The following is a 16,227-nucleotide window of genomic DNA, read 5'->3' on the forward strand; positions in this document are numbered from 1 at the left end:
GTAAGCAAGGATACTGCCCAATAATTATTGACATCTATGGTGTCCACCTTTTTGTAGAGGCCTTTCAATGGCATATTTCAACATGTCTGGGAAAATACCTTGAGTTACTGATGTATTACATATGTGACTCAGAACATCAGCTGTAATTGCTCCACATTGTTTTAATATCTTATTACAGATGTCATCCACTGCAAAAGAACATTTATTTTTCAAAAAATTAATAATTTTACTTATTTCACACGAGGTTGTTAGGTGAAACTTAATCTGACAAATTTTTTCCAAAACATACTCTTACATGTACTGCCTGGCTTTTTCTTTTGAACTGTTCTCACCATTTTTTGTATCCTATACTTAAGAAATGGTTGTTAAATACGTTAGGCACTTGTGTACTGTTGGTTAGTATGGTCTCGTTCTCTTTAATTCTAATGCTACCTACGCCAGTTGTTATTTTTCCTGTCTCCCTTTTAACAACATTACACATTGATTTTACTTTGTTGCCGGAGTTGTTAATTTCTTCTCTAAATATAATGATCCTTGCGATGGGCAGCAATGAGTTCATTATTCGAACAGCCACTTATAAGTATACGGATAGGGAATGAAAGGAAATAAGAAGTAGCCACCATAATTAACAGAATTTATTAATGAGCCGTGGAAAAAAATCTCCCATTTCTGTTAACAAAGACAAAAAAAAGTTTGTTAAATATATGTCTGATTTGTCTAAGAAAACTCGCAACATAAGATTAAACCGGTTCAAACGAAAAGAAACTAAATGAATCAGTCTCACTTAATTTGGTATCATATGTGTTCTAACAGAAGACAGAAATTAAAATTATGGCATAAAAGTTATCTATTGTGCACCAAATTTTCTCTGTGTTGCCAGAAATCTTTATTGTTTCATCATATTTGAGAATGAAGCGACGAAAAGTCTCGGAACTTCTGCTGTGGAAGAAAAAGACCTCCGTAATGATGGGTAAGTATTACGTGTATAGGACTATAACCTTACTGACATTCAGTTTATTCATTTCAATTTCATGAAAGCTGTCATTCCGGCATGTTCGGAGAAAGCTATCATAGTTGATGTAAACAAAACAAATATGGCGCAGGTAGCGCGCGTCTGTGCACTGTAGTTGCATAGACACTGTACCTTTTTTTGTACTTCTGCAAATTGGTTTGTTAAGTGTGAATAATTGTAGAGGTAGCAGAAAAGGAAGGAAATAACACAGGTTTGCGTGGATAATATTAATTATTGAAATTCATGGAAACACTTTCCCTTTAAATTATAATTTGTTATTGATAACTGTCTTCCGCTATTCAAAGAATTATTTTCGGAATCTCTGCGTCAAAGCATGCAACCTGTTGTATGTAAAATTTAGAACTTGATCACAGAAATACAGTCACCAAGTACATAGGGTTTTTATGGAAATTCTACTTTGCTGACAAGTCTTATCGTGATAACCTGCCAAGTTAGCGAAAACTGAGTACTCCCGGCGCATCCCCGAAATTGTTGTATAGTTGTCTATCACCTACAGTGTCGTTACTTTTTCCTTTACAGAGAGATTGTTTTGGAATAGGAAGCCGACCACTTAATTCTTAGCAGATCTTAGAATGTGGATACGGACAAAAGACGTGATAAGCAGAAGTAGTTGTGGAGGAAATGTTATTGTTTGGTTTCAGCCTTCATGCAATTCACATGTTTATGGCTACACTAGAAATATTAGCCAAATAGGGAGATATTTCTGCTAGGAAATAGTAACGCGTAATACAGTAGCATGGTGTGATTGGTAGTGAACACTCACTGGCGAAGTTTTTTGCACATAATGTAATACAACCTCACTCTCACCACACTCCGTCGTCTCCAACCTCCCCCCTTCCTCAGATTTGATTGACTTATGGAAAAAGTGTAGTAAGAATGCTGGTAGAAGAAAGTACGTGTACTTTCACTTAAGCATAAAATTAAATATCGTTGATAATGGATAGTAAATGGAGTACAGCAACAGAATTCAAATATTCTAATTTAGTTACTTTCGAATCTGTTAAGCTATCATTGTCATACAACAGTAAAACTTTTTTTGTGATAGTATTCCTTAGGCTACTAAACTCTTAATTTAGATTTTACCATTACCTGTCAAGTGAGCAGATGGTCATTTGATAGCATTGCAGTATGCACAACATTTGTGTACTTCCTGAAATAGAGACTGGTAGCAGAAAACATTGCGATTTCTGATTTCAACTAAGATCTCTAGTTTTATCTATAATTTTTGGTTGGAACGAGGTGTTTGGAGTTTTTCAGTGTCACTTGTTTGGGATTTACATGCTCTCTTATGCAGTCTTGTGGTACACGATTATTTGATTGTGGCACGGTCATTTTGGGGAATAGCTTATATGAAAACTCTGAAAGTTTTTTTGTAGTGAAGTATTGTAAATCTGGTCCTGTTTACTATCTCATTTTCTTAAATAATCGGCTAGGCCTACATATATATCTGTTTGCAGTGCTTCCTTAAAACAATGGTTTGCTTTTAATGGTAGCCATACTAATTTAAGTATTAATTCATGCTACTGTGGCTGGTAGAAACATGCCAGGCTGTGAATGCTGAGCATTTCATTGGAGAAATGAAACAAACTCATTTGAGACTGAAATGAAAGATATTTATTGACAGCAAATGTGTGCTAGCAGTGGGGCAGAGAAATCTAGGAATTAAGTCCCGTCAGTACATAGTTAATATTCAACACAGTCCAATACACACAGTGATTTATGTATCAGTGACGAACATGCGGTCACATGATATACCAATGAGAGAGAAAAAATAAAATAAATTTTATGATAGGTGTCAATGTACACAGAAAAAGCCTACTGAATAAGTCAGCAAACACACTAAAGGAAATTAAATTCAAGGGCAAGGATTGCAGTGATTTTGAACACAAGCATAATATTCATGGGACAGTAAGTTTAAATCTTAGATGCACTTTCTACAGTTTCAAACAGGTCTATGAATCATCTCTCATTATGAAATTGCATATACTGCTTGAAATCCGGTGTGTATAATTCCTTGGAGTTACAAGGTAAAATTTAGTTTGTGATTAGGTAAACTAATCAAGCAGCTCTGTCACGTCTAGCGTTTAGAAGTATGTCTCATTGTGCTGCACTGAAAACAGGGATTTTAGCTTATATGTATACTATCCTTGATTTATTGTTGAATTATTTTCTGTCATATTCAATTTTTAAAATGATTGAAAGGTTTATTTAGTCGTTGTTGTTGTCTTCAGTGTAAAGGCTGATTTGAGGCAGGTCTCCATGCTACTCTATCTTGTGCGAGCCTCTTCATCTCCGAATAACTAACTGCTTACTTTATTCATCTCTGGTCTCCCTCTACAATTTTACCCCTCCCCTCTTGCACACACGGGTGTGCTCTCTCTCTCTCTCTCTCTTCCTTTCTCTTTTTCACTCCACCACACAGTGGTGATCCTATCTCACTCCCTTTTCAACCATTTTCTCCCTTCCATGCCCCTTGACTAATACAACTGCTGTCTGGTTTCTGTATAAGCTGTAAATAGCCTTTTGGTCCATGTATTTTACCACCGGTACCTTCAGAATTTCAAAGAGAGTATTCCAGTCAACATAGTCAAAAGCTTTCTCTAAGCCAACATATGCTACAAACAATGGTTTACCTTTTTTCACCTATATTCCATGAGAACTTGCAGGGTCAGTATTGCCTTGCGTGTTCCAAACTGATCTTTCCCAAGGTTGGCTGCTATCAATTTTTCCATTCTTCTATAACGAATTCGTGTTAGTATTGTGCCTCCATGACTTATTAAAAAACTGATAGTTCGGTAATTTTCACACCCGTCAGCACCTACTTCCATTGTAATTGGAATTATGATATTCTTCTTGAAGTCTGAGAGTATTTCACCTTTCTCTTACATCTTGTGCACTCCGGATGGAAGAGTTTCGTCATGACTTGCTCTCCCGAGGCTATCAGTAGTTTTGACATAATATCGTCTCCTCCCGGTGCCGTGTTTTGACTTAGATCTTTCAGGGCTCTGTCAAATTATTCTCTCAGGATCGTATCCCATCTCATCTTCAGCTATGTCCACTTCTCTTTACCGACTGAGGTGGCACAGTCATTAGTACACTGGACTCACATTCAGAAGGACAACGGTTCAGAACAATGATAGGCCATCCTGCTTCAGGTTTTGTGTGATCTCCCTAAATCGCTTCAGGCAAATGCATGGTTGGTCCCTTTAAAAGAGCATGGCTGACTACCTTCACCCTCTTCCCTAATACGACAGGACCGTTGACCTCACTGTTTGGTCCCCTCCCCCAAATCAACCTATCAACCAGCCATTTCTGTTTCCGTAATATTACCTGCAGGTTTCCTCCTCTTGTATAGCCCTTCCACATACTCCTTCCACCTTTCAACTTTCCCTTTTTTGCTTAGGACTGATTTTCCATCTGGGCTCTTGATATTCATACATCTGCTTCTCTTTTCTCTGAAGGCCTCTTTAATTTTCCTGTAAGTGGCGTCTGTGTTTCGTCTAGTCAAATATGTTTCTAAATCCTTAACATTTGTCCTGCTTAGCAATTTTGCACTTACTGTCAATCTGATTTTTTAAATGTAAATAAAATAGTAACAAACTTCCACATGGGAATAATATATTAAAAACAAAGATTCCAAGACTTACCAAGCGGGAAAGTGCCGGTAGATAGGCACAATGAATAAAACACCCAAACACACACACAGAATTTCGAGCTTTCACAACCGGCGGCTGCTTCATCAGGAAAGAGGGAAGGAAAAGGAAAGATGAAAGGATGTGGGTTTTAAGGGAGACGATAAGGAGTCATTCCAATCCCGTGTATGTGTGTGTGCGCGAGTGTATACCTATCCTTTTTTCCCCCTAAGGTAAGTCTTTCCGCTCCCGGGATTGGAATGACTCCTTATCCTCTCCCTTAAAACCCACATCCTTTCATCTTTCCTTTTCCTTCCCTCTTTCCTGACGAAGCAGCTGCTGGTTGCGAAAGCTCGAAATTCTGTGTGTGTGTTTTATTCATTGTGCCTATCTACCGGCGCTTTCCCGCTTGGTAAGTCTTGGAATCTTTGTTTTTTATGATTTTTTTAAATGTTTTTATTTAGTACAAAGTGCAATAAAAATATTGTATACAGTACATCACAGCATACCTTGTAGTTTTTTATTTAGTACAAAGTGCAATAAAAATATTGTATACAGTACACCACAGCATACGTTGTTGTTGTGATCTTCAGACCAGAGACTGGTTTGATGCAGCTCTCCATGCTACTCTATCCTGTGCAAGCTTCTTCATCTCCCAGTACCTACTGCAACCTACATCCTTCTGAATCTGCTTAGTGTATTCATATTTTTGTCTCCCTCTACGATTTTTACCTTTGATGCTGCCCTCCAATACTAAATTGGGATCCCTTGATGCCTCAGAACATGTCCAACCAACTTATCCCTTCTTCTAGTCAAGTTGTGCCACAAATTTCTCTTCTCCCCAATTCTATGTAGAGCCTCCTCATTAGTTATGTGATCTACCCATCTAATCTTCAGCATTCTTCTGTAGCACCACATTTCAAAAGCTTCTCTTCTCTTCATGTCCAAGCTATTTATCGCCATGTTTGACTTCCATACATAGCTACATTCCATACAAATTCTTTCAGAAACGACTTCCTGACACTTAAATCTGTACTCGTTAACATGTTTCTCTTCTTCAGTAACACTTTCCTTGTCATTGCTAATTTACATATTATATCCTCTCTACTTTGACCATCATCAGTTACTTTGCTCCCCAAATAGCAAAAATCATTTTCTACTTTAAGTGTGTCATTTCCTAATCGAATTCCCTCAGCAACACCCAACTTAATTCGACTACATTCAACTATCCTTGTTTTGCTTTTGTTGATGTTCATCTTATATCCTCTGATCAAGACACTGTCCATTCCGTTCAACTGCTCCTCCAGGTCCCTTGTTGTCCTTGATGGAATTACAATGTCATTGGCGAATCTCAGAGTATTTATTTCTCCTCCATGGGTTTTAATACACACTCCAAATTTTTCTTTTGTTTTCTTTACTGCTTGCTCAGTATACAGATCGAATAACATCGGGGATAGGCTACAAACCTCTCTCACTCCCTTCCCAACCACTGCTTCCCTTTCATGCCCCTCGACTCTTATAACTGCCGTCTGGCTTCTGTACAAATTGTAAATAGCCTTTCACTCCCTGTATTTTACCCCTGCCACCTTCACAATTTGAAAGAGAGTATTCCAGTAAACATTGTCAAAAGCTTTCTGTAAGTCTACAAATGCTAGGAACGTAGGTTTGCCTTTCCTTAATCAATCTTCTAAGACAAGTCGTACAGTCAGTATTGCCTCGCGTGTTCCAATATTTCTATGGAATTCAAACTGATCTTCCCTGAGGTCAGATTCTACCAGTTTTTCCATTTATCTGTAAAGAATTCATGTTAGTATTTTGCAGCTGTGGCTTATTAAACTGATAGTTTGGTAATTTTCACATCTGTCAACACCTGCTTTCTTTGCGATTGGAATTATTATATTCTTCTTGAAGTCTTAGGGTATTTCGCCTGTCTCATACATCTTGCTCACCAGATGGTAGAGTTTTGTCAGGGCTATCTCGCCTAAGGCTGTCAGTAGTTCTAATGGAATGTTGTCTACTCCTGGACCTTTCAGTGCTCAGTCAAACTCTTCACGCAGTATTGTATCTCCCATTTCATCTTCTTCTACATCCTCTTGCATTTCCATAATATTGTCCTCAAGTACATCGTCCTTGTATAGACCCTCCATGTACTCCTTCCACCTTTCTGCTTTCCCTTCTTTTCTTAGAACTGGGTTTCCATCTGAGCTCTTGATATTCATACAAGTGTTTCTCTTTTCTCCAAAAGTCTCTTCAATTTTCCTGTAGGCAGTATTTATGTTACCTCTAGTGATATATGCTTCTACATCGTACATCTGTCCTCTAGCCATCCCTGCTTAGCCATTTTGCACTTCCTGTCGATCTCATTTTTGAGACGTTTGTATTCCTTTTTGCCTGCTTCATTTACTGCATTTTTATATTGGCTCCTTTCATCAATTCAATATTTCTTCTGTTACCCAAGGATTTCTACCAGCTGGCTGGCTGCTGTGGCCGAGCGGCTCTAGGCACTTTAGTCTGGAACTGTGCTGCTGGTACAGTTGCAGGTTCGAATCCAGCCTCGGGCATGGATGTGTGTGACGTCCTTAGGTTAGTTACGTTTAAGTAGTCCTAAGTCTAGGGGGTCTGATGACCTCAGATGTTAAGTCCCCTTGTGCTTAGAGCCATTTGAATCATTTCTACTAGTCCTTGTCTTTTTACCTACTTGATCCTCTGCAGCCTTCACTATTTCTTCCCTCAAAGCTACCCATTCTTCTTCTACTGTATTTCTTTCCCCCGTTCCTGTCAATTGTTTCCCTTATGCTCTCCCTGAAACTCTAAACAACCTCTGGTTTTGTCAGTTTATACAGGTCCAATTTCCTTAAATTTCCACCTAAAAGAGACATTTTCAAGTGTTTTGGGAATTAATACAGTCAGTCTCAAGTACATTTACTTGTTAATAGTAAAATAAACTGAACTGACTTATCCAGACAATTATTGGTGTCCTGAAGCTTAACATGGACACCAAACAGTAATGGGCTCAGCATTTTTCATGTTAAGTCCTTTCCTGAGTTTAAAGAAGTAATGAGTACTAAGAGGGAAAAAAAGGCAAGGACTTAATGAAGATTAAACCCTAGAACTGTGTGTGACACTGATTACACACACACACACACACACACACACACACACACACACACACACAAAATAAAAAATACATCTTTAACTAGTGACCTGCAGACATAAAACAAGAAATTGGGTATTCTGTAATAAGGTTAAATGACAAACTATGAAATATGTTACTTGCCACTATCCACAAATTATTGAAATCCCATTACTCTTGTTACAAGAACCATCAATTTTTGTTCGAATTGTACATCTATTCTCAGTTGAAAGAAATAGTAGTTACTGTTTGGTAAGTGGTGGTGTGATCATTTAAATGCTAAGCAAACTAACAGAGAATTGTCAGGTACTTGGTGTAGTTGAGGAAGCTGAAACTCTTTTTCACCAAAACAGCAGTTTTCTTGCAAACTTTATTACATTCGCTTATAGTGTGTGTGAACCAAAAATGATATACTATTACTGAAGGGCTTTCTCTTAACTTGCAAATTTAAAAAAGTAAAATATGAATTTATTGATAGCTACTTTCATCTGTTGATGTATACCTTCATTCATACCACACCCTTGAAGATTCTCCTTTCATAGTGGGAGCCATGGGACATGAAGAGTGGTGAGTGGATCAGTGAAGCTTTTGCTTACTGTTAATAAGTCTATGAAATGGGTCAACGTATAACTACATCCATTGTCTTTGGCTAACAGGACATAGATTCGTTAAGATTTATCCTTATTGGGGGAGGAAGGGTACAATAATGGGGCAATGGAGATAGAACAAAAACTGACATCTGCTTGATGGAATAAAGGGCAGGGTCTTCCTAACTACCCATTTATCAATTGTAATCTCCCTCGAGGTTGTTCAAAAATTTATGTTATAGAATACAGGGTGAGCTGAAAATGCAAAATAAAATGAGAATAAAGTATAAGAAATTGGTAAACTTATGAAAGATGATCACTTACAAGAAAGCCATGGTAATGACCATTGTGAAGGTAACGTAGTGGGGCCAAAATGATTCCTTCCTTTCGAATATTTATTGTTCTTCGAAAACAGGCTGTGTGAAAAATTGTGTGTGTACAGAATCCTGTAACAGTGCAACGGCATCAACCCTAGCGATGTCAAGAGGGGGCGGGGGTTGTGTATGCCCACCTTCTGTAAATATTGGAATCTAGTCATGTGTTTTATATTTTATGAATTTAAGAAAATATTTGTTGTTTTCAATTAATACTTCTACCAGACACTCTAATTGTTTTCATTAAACCTAATTGAAATCTAAGTTGATTTGTAGAAGTAGATGTGACTTCTCATAATGAAAGTCATATTAAATATTTTCAAGTTCCGGATCCTACTTAAACATCTGTATCCCTCCAAAAATTATGTTCTTAATAAAAGTCAACAACAATTAATAAAATCTGCATTTTTAATTTTTTTCGTGGTTGTTATAAAGTACGTCCTCCTCCTGTGGTAGCATGTTGTTGTTGTTGTTGTTGTCTTCAGTCCTGAGACTGGTTTGATGCAGCTCTCCATGCTACTCTATCCTGTGCAAGCTGCTTCATCTGCCAGTACCTACTGCAACCTACATCCTTCTGAATCTGCTTAGTGTATTCATCTCTTGGTCTCCCTCTACGATTTTTACCCTCCACGCTGCCCTCCAATGCATATATTGTTGAAAATGTTGCCAAGGGAGTACTAAAAGATATTTTTTGACCCTAAATACTACTTACATGTTAGTAAGTCTATATTAATAAAAGTGAAACAGCAAACTGTACATTTTTGTTCTGTTTTCTTTTCTTTTAATTTTTGTGGTGGTCATGAAGTCAGCTCCTTCCCGCCATACTCTACCGTCGGTAGTATACATTATGGAAAAGGCAGTGTTTGGTATTGCTAGTGGTAAGCAGTAAGTGATGTTGTGATCTTTGGTGGGGAGGGGGATTTCATTAGTTCCTTGGTTAGGAAGCTAGGTAATTATTTGCATCTTAAGCAGCTTTTTTTTTTTTTTTTTTTTTTTTTTTTTTTTTTTTTTTTTTTTTTTTTTTTGTCAAAACACAGGGAGAACTTGTTTTTGTAAGAAGTTAGTTGTGAAATTCCTTACATCTCTGTGTAGGTGCTCAAAAGATTATTATGGCTGAAGACCTCACTCTTCTCTGTTCACAGTAAGTATTTATGAATGCTACAGTTATTTTCAAACAGATAAATTTTTGACAATAAACTCACAAGATACTGTATGTACTGAGAGACACATCCAGCTGTTTAAAGAGCTGATACATTATGCTGGAATAGTTTGTGTGTGAAATATTTTGTCATGAATTATGCTGGCAGAAGTTGAAGAATCACAGCGCACATTATCCTTCTCTCACACTTATGTGCAATAAACAAACATTTCTTTCATCAGTGACAATTTACCCCAAAACATGATGCTGTGAGACATTAGTGAATGAAAATAGGAAAAGACAAATTTTTGAAAATTTCAAATTCAAAATCTGATACCCAATTACTGGATACAGGGTCTGCCTGTTTTGCACACAACTGTTGTTGTTGTTGTTGTTGTTTTTTCTTCTCTCCCTACAAATCCAAACATATGTCAGCACACTTTGGTTTGTATGAAAAAAACCGTTCTTGGATAACAGGCAGACCCAGGCCCAGTAATTTTTATGTGCAAACCTGGCTATTGCAAGAGCATCGAAACCGAACAATGAATGATATTACCCATATTGTAAAATTTGCAGAGCTTAGATGTGTGTGTGTGTGTGTGTGTGGGGGGGGGGGGGGGTGTTCGTGAGGTGAAGCCAGGCCTGGTCAGGTCATATCATTAAGACAAAAAGGAAAAAGTTACGTCCCAGAACAGAGTGGTGAGCCAAATGGCTCAGTTAACTTGCGTTTGTGGGGACCAGAGTGCAAATCGCCATTGCACCATCCAGACTTGGCCACACTGTGGTTTCCTTTAACCAATTAAGACAAATGCTGGGATAATTGGTTTGAAAAGGATGCATCAATATTCTTCCTATTTGTTGCCCAGTAGGAGTGTACTCTCCATCTGTAATGAACAAGGCGTTTATTGGACATTAAACCACAATTTCTTTATTTTTATTAAGAAGAAGAATACTTGGACATCACGTGTAAATTTAGATGTTTAAGAAGTCAATAGACTTTAGGTTGAGGATGTTATTTCTGGAATTATATTTTTGTAGTGAGCCTTACATTGTTGTATTTAGTGTTAAGACAGGTTTGATGCATCTCTCCACTCTAGAATTTCTATATATAACTACTGCAAACTGAATCTGATTGCTGTAGTCAAGCTTTGGTGCCCCTCTACAACTTCTCCTGCCCCCTTATCTTCCATCCTTCCCTCAATTACAAAATTGGTGATTCTATGATGTCCCAGTGGCATCCTGTCAACTAATCTCTTCCTTTAATTAAATAGCGACATACATTTGTTTTCAATCCAGTACCATCTAATTAGTTACCTGATTTAACCTCCTAATCTTCAGCATTCTTCTGTAACACAATACTTCTCTCTTCATCTGTACTGCTTATCATCTGTCATCTGTACATAATCTGTTGTCAGTTATTTTTCTCCCTAAGTAGTAAAATTCTGGTGCTATTATATTGCCTCATTTCACGATGTAATCCCGTCAACATACTCTGAATTAATTGGGCTACTCTCTTCCCTTTTTCCCTATTTTCTGAGTACATCATTAGCCCTCTTGTCCCAGTACATCATTGCCCCTCTCTTCCATGTCCGCCCAACCCATTTCTCCCAAAACAACCCACAAACCAGTTAGCAGTGATAAATCTTAGACTTGTGCCTCCTGACAGCAACTGGTGGCCATCAGTTCTGCTCTTTATTACTTCAGCTGTTGTAGGTCACCCACACCAGGGTTTTTGAGTATTGTGTGTGAATGTACAGTTGTGGATAGCTACAATAGTTTAGACAATTGGTTAATTCAGGAAGAACTGAAATCTATGACTGAGGGGGAGGGTTGGAGAGGGTAGATAAAGAAAGAGAGTAGATAAAACATCATCTTATTTCATTTCAAAATAATGAATGTCACTTCTTATTGTAGAGTACATTAGCAACAAAAAACTACCATAGCATAACTGATAACTCGGGAAAAATGTAATTTTATATATTTATATGTATTATTCTTCAAGTCACCATACAGCACAGCCCAGAGGGTACAGAGCAGGGCAATATAATTTTACGTTCTCTGTATTCCACTTGCAGATCATGTACAGGAAGAATGACAGTCATCACACCTCCTTTATGAAACCTTGCATTTCTGTAGTTTTTGTTGTGCTTATTGCACAGATATATGTGGAAAGAATTTTACTCATTGTGGAATATGCACTCCTGGAATTTTGTGATCAAACCTTTACTTGACAAGCAGATATCTATCCTGTAGTCGATCACACGTGAGATTGACGAGCATTTAAGTGCTGATCTTACACAAACTAAAGAAACTCATGCCAAATTGAGGATTTCCTCTTTGAATGTTGTTTCTTTCTACTATTAATAAAATTTGGTAAGAAATCAGCATGACTTCACTATTGTTACCCTCAAGCCACTGTCGCACGTTTCTCGCCCTGTGATGTGGGTTTTTATTCTGTTGGAAGATTTCACTGTTTTTGGAAAAGACATCTAGTGTGAGAGGATACAAGTGATTTGCAATAATGTTCATGTAGTCTACAGTGTCGTGGTGCCTTCTGTTACTGCCACAGGTACTATGGAAGCCCAGGTGAATGTGTCTCACAGCATAATACTGTCTCTAGAGGCCCGCATCTGAAGCGCGGCTGTTTCCTCAGAAACCATCGACTTGATATAAGAAACATGATTCACTTGATCAGGTGACTATTTTCCATTGATCCACTGTTTATTCATGAAGATGTCATGCCCACTGCCCTAGTAATTGATGATGTTAGTGATTAATTGATGATGTCAGTGAGAGAACGTGGGACCACTCCAGCTTCCACATACTGTGGTGAGATATGTACGTCAGAAACCTTGCCGCCTACTCATACTTTCACCATCCTTCGACCTCTTTCCACAGAAGCTCACAACAGTAGCATGCGAGCTGCTGACCAGCTTTGCTATGTCTGAGATGCTCTTTCTCGGGTGCTAAGTTGCTTATTTCATTGGACTTCCCCATTTTTACATGTGTAGCCATTAGAATTATTGCCTGTTCATCTTTGCTCTGCTTACATACTTTTCTTTTCACGCTAGGTGCCTGCGACATTGTGGGCAATGGTCATAATATATTAACTCACCAATGTATAAGGTTCTTTTGAATGGTATTTCATTGATTTGAATTTTTAAAATTTTACTACCATTACTTACATTTTGTGTGGCTCAGTGATATAGTGCTAGACTACAAATCCAAAATGTCTTGGATTCAGTCCCCGGTCAATCCTACGGTTTTTTTGTGCAATTTATCGCTTCTTTCATCTCTCATTCTGTTTGTTGAGGTGAATGTACAAAGTGCACCATGGTTCAGAATCCATATTAACTGTAGGTCTTATTATAACTGGCTGCTAATTAGGTTTAAAGGTCGGGGGAAGGCAACTATGCACAACTTCCAGCAGAACTGTGCTTAGTAAAGAACTGTGGTGTTCAAACCAATCTTTCCTATTTTAGTGCTATTTCCTCAAAAACTTATTAGAGTTAGTTTTGTTTTCTCATTGTTGGTAAGATGTTATAAAATTTGGTTATTATCCTGTATGGTAACTTCTTTAGTGTCGTCATATAGTCATTTTAACATTAGTGTTTGTTGTAGTAGTTGTTGTTCTTGTGGTCTTCAGTTCAAAAGCTGATTTGATGCAGCTTTCCATGCAGCTCTATCCTGTGGGAGTTTCTTCATCTGTGAATGAAAACTGCATCCTATGTCCTTCTGAATCTGCTTACTGTATTCAGATCTTGATCTCCTTTTACGGTTTTTACTATCCACACTTCCCTTTGATGCTAAACTGGTGATCCCTTGATGTCTCAGAATGTGTCTTATCAATTGATTTCCTCTTTTAGTCAAACTGTGCCACAAATTTCTTTTCTCCCCATTTCTAATCAGTACTTCTTCATTAGCTATGTAATCTACCCATCCAATCTGCAGCATTTTTCTGTAGCATCATATTTCAAAAGTTTTTATTTTTTTCTTGTCTAAACTTTTTATTGCATGTGTTTCACTTCCAAATATTGCTACACTTCTTCAAATATCCTCAGAAAAGACTTCTCAACACGTAAATCAATATTCGATGTTAACAAATTTCTCTTCTTCAGAAATGGTTTTCCTGTCATCGGCAGTCTACATTTCTTATCCTCTTCACACCGGCCATCATCCATTATTTTGCTGCCCAAATAGCAAAACCTATCTATTACTTTAAGTAGCTTATTTTCTAATTTAATCCCCTTATCATCACCTGATTTGATTGTATTACTTTCCGTTGTCCATGTCTTGCCCTTTATATTCATTCTATATTCTCCTTTCAAGACAGTGTTCATTCAATTCAATAGCTCTTCCAGGTCTTGGCTGTCTCTGACAGAATAATAATGTCATCGGCAAACCTCAAAGTTTTTATTTCTTGTCTCTGAACTTTAAATCCTACTCCAAATTATGCTCAGTGCACAGATTCAATAACATTGGCAGTAGGCTAAAGACCTATCTCACTCCCTTCTCAACACTGCTTCATTTTCATGCCCCTCGACTAATATAACTGCTGCCTGGTTTCTGTAAAAGTTGTAAGTAGCCTTTCTCTCCATGTACTTTACCCTGCTACCTTCAGAATTTCAAAGGGAGTATTCCAGTCAACATTGTCAAAAGCTTTCTCGTAAGTCTACAGATGCAATAAACATAGATTTGCCTTTCCTTAACCTATCTTCTATGAGAAGTTGTGAGATCAGTATTGCCTCGCGTGTTCCTACCTTTCTCCAGAATCCAATGTGATCTTCCCTAAGGTCAGCTACTACCAGTTTTCCATTCTTCTGTAGAGAAATTGTGTTAGTATTTTGCAACTATGTTTCATTAAACTGATAGTTTGATACTATTCTCACTTTTCAGCACTTGCTTCTTTGGAATTGCTATTATTGACATTATTCTTGATCCCTGAGGCTATTTTGCCTTTCTCATATATCTTGCACAGCAGGTGAAAGAGTTTTGTCATTGCTGGCTCTCCCAAAGCTATGAGTAGTTCTAACAGATTGTTTTCTACTCTAAGGACCTTGTTTTGACTTAATTCTTTCAGTGTGCTGTCAAATTCTTCACACAGCGTCATATCTCCCATCTCATCTCCATGTATGTCCTCTTTCATTTCCATACATCTACCTTGTATAAACCCTCTATAACATATATCATCTCCCTTGTGTAGATCCTCTATACGCCCTCCACCGTTCAGCTGTCTGTTTTTTTGTTTAGTACTGGTTCTCCATCTGATCTCTTGATATTCCTGTAGGCAGTGTCTGTCCTTCCCCTAAAGACATATGCTTCCAAATCCATACATTTGTCATCTAGCCGTCCGTGCTTAGCCATTTTACACTTCCTGTCAATCTTATTTTCTAGACATTAATATTCCCTTTCACCGACTTAATTTGTTCCATTTTTATATTTTATCCTTTAAATTCAGTATGTCCTTCTATATCTAAGGATTCTACTAGGCCTTGTCTTTTTACTATTTGATCCCTAGCCACTTTCACTATTTCATCTCTTAAAGCTACCTATTCATTTACTACCATATTCCTTTCCCCTGTTCTAGTCAACTGTTGCCTAATGCTCCCTCCGAAACTCTCAGCAACTTCTGGTTCTTTCAACTTATCCAGGTCTCATCTCCTTAATTTCCTACCTTTCTCCAGTTTCTTCAATTTTAATCTACAGTTCATAACTAATAAATTATGATCAGAGTCCACATCTGCCCCTGGAAACATTTTACAATTTAAAACCTGGTTCCTAAATCTCTGCTTTACCATTGTACAAAGGTTGCCCAGAAAGTAATGCACTGTATTTTTTTCTTCTTCAACAATTCTCTATCGAACATAATGAGAATTACACACACAAAAGAATGGTGTTTTATCTACACTCCCTATTTTTCTACATAATCTCCATCCTGTTCTATGGCCTTCCTCCAGCACGAAACAAGGGCATGTATGCCCTGTACAGACCAATCCTTGTCCTGGTGGCAGAGCCAGTGCTTCACTGTGTGAATCACCACCTCGTTGTCCTCAAAATGTCTTCCATGAATGGCATCCTTTAATGGCCCAAACAAGTGGAAGTCTGAGGGGGCTATGTCAGGTGTGAAGGCCTTGGATGGTCTCCCCAACACCTGCAAATCATGAAGCTCCACAGAATCGCCTTCTGATGACCTCACCCTCCATGTCCAGCACCTAACTCTACTTCTGTCGACAGCAGATGCTCCATAGAATTTGCACAAGGTTTGTCAATATTGCCCACAGATTCTTTCTCTGCAATGACACATTCAATGACAGCACATTGTTTGTAATA

The 16,227-nt window shown here is 37.9% G+C and overlaps 1 protein-coding gene across 25 annotated transcripts in view; it reads left to right on the forward strand.

Annotated features, from left to right (window-relative positions):
• The first annotated feature begins 557 nt into the window (after positions 1–557).
• The window catches only part of LOC126291683 (uncharacterized), a 348,608-nt gene continuing 332,938 nt past the window's right edge, over positions 558–16,227 (forward strand). For 13 of the 25 annotated variants that reach the window (XM_049985283.1, XM_049985297.1, XM_049985298.1 and 10 more), the window contains exon 1: positions 1,103–1,223. The gene's annotated coding sequence lies outside the window, so the exon portion shown is untranslated. Of the gene's footprint in view, positions 971–1,011; positions 1,224–16,227 lie in introns of those variants that run through there. The other 12 variants (XM_049985282.1, XM_049985285.1, XM_049985288.1 and 9 more) reach the window with 6 other exon arrangements.

This window comes from Schistocerca gregaria, chromosome 9 (assembly GCF_023897955.1).
Source record: "Schistocerca gregaria isolate iqSchGreg1 chromosome 9, iqSchGreg1.2, whole genome shotgun sequence".
Classification (NCBI taxonomy): Eukaryota; Metazoa; Arthropoda; class Insecta; order Orthoptera; family Acrididae; genus Schistocerca; species Schistocerca gregaria.